The 1219-nt window shown below is 30.4% G+C and overlaps 1 pseudogene; it reads left to right on the top strand.

Annotated features, from left to right (window-relative positions):
• The window catches only part of LOC107565494 (von Willebrand factor D and EGF domain-containing protein-like), a 63546-nt pseudogene that overhangs the window by 6961 nt on the left and 55366 nt on the right, over nt 1-1219 (top strand).

Genomic DNA, 1219 nt, shown 5'->3' with positions numbered 1-1219 from the left:
TATATTGTTTATTATTTAGAATTTTAAATATGATTTTTAAATACTTTTTATTTATTTATAAATGTATTATATTAATTTTATTTTATTTTTATACATTTTATTTATTATTTTGTTGTTTATTTATTTATTAATTTTGTTTTATAGTTTTAAATTTATATATTTTTGGATTTGCCAACTCAAGTGCTCTGATCACTTCGATGAAAAATTGCTAGTGTTTCAGATGTTTTTATTTATTTTTTATTAAAAGTTTTTAAATTCATATATTTTTTTGATTTGCTAACTCAAGTGCTCTGATTGATTCTGTGAAATACAGTTCTGAAGGAAGTATTTCAGTATTATTATTATTATTATTATTATTTGCAATTTTAAACGTCTTTTTAAATTATTTTGAATTTATTTTGAATTCTTTTTATTTATATACTTTTAAAATATTTGAACAGTTTTTAAATTCATATATGTTTATTTTTACTTGCCAACTCGAGCACTCTGATTGATTTGATTTTTATTAATGTATTTTATGTTTTTTTTTTCATTATTATTTTCTTGGTTTATATTTCTTTTATGGTTTTAATACATATTCAGATTTTTCTGTATTAACTCAAGCGCTCCAGTCGCTTCTGTGAATATCTGTTCCCAAGCTTTATGTAGCTTAGGTAAAATGCTTTGAATGTGACCACGTGTGCATGAATTGTCCTTTTCCTCTCAAGGACATTTTGTCTTTGAGTTTTTTCCTTTCGTCTGAAGATGTACAGTATCTATTGATAATCTCTGTCCGAATGTCTCAGATGATGTAGTCGTGGAGGTTTCAAACGTGGCCTTATCATCCTGCTCGGTCGAGCTCCAGTCCCAACCCTGTCGAAACAGCGTCTGTGCTCAGGGTACCGTGACTCTCAACGCTGTTACTGATTTCACCCGGGACGGAAACCGGGTCAGCTTCCTCTCCACGCAGCCCGCCGAAGGCAGCCCTCGCCTCTGGAGAGGTTACAACCCTCCTGCACTGAAGGTTAGCCAAACTTTAGCATGCATTTCAAATTTAATATTAGTTGCTTGAGTAGTTTTGTACTTAATTAATATCTGTAATTTGATAAGTGCTCTTTGAAATGGCCTTCAAGACAATGAAGTGCTTAAGATTAGAATATATTTACATGATAATGTTTTCAAGGGGAATTTTTCTTGCTCTTTTTACAATTTGACCTACCCTGATGAACGTCTCGGGTTA

This window comes from Sinocyclocheilus grahami, unplaced genomic scaffold, assembly GCF_001515645.1.
Source record: "Sinocyclocheilus grahami isolate Dianchi unplaced genomic scaffold, SAMN03320097.WGS_v1.1 scaffold1005.1, whole genome shotgun sequence".
In the NCBI taxonomy this organism is placed as follows: Eukaryota; Metazoa; Chordata; class Actinopteri; order Cypriniformes; family Cyprinidae; genus Sinocyclocheilus; species Sinocyclocheilus grahami.
The sequence above is the reverse complement of the archived record's forward strand: the minus strand, read 5'-3'. Positions and strand labels throughout refer to the sequence as shown.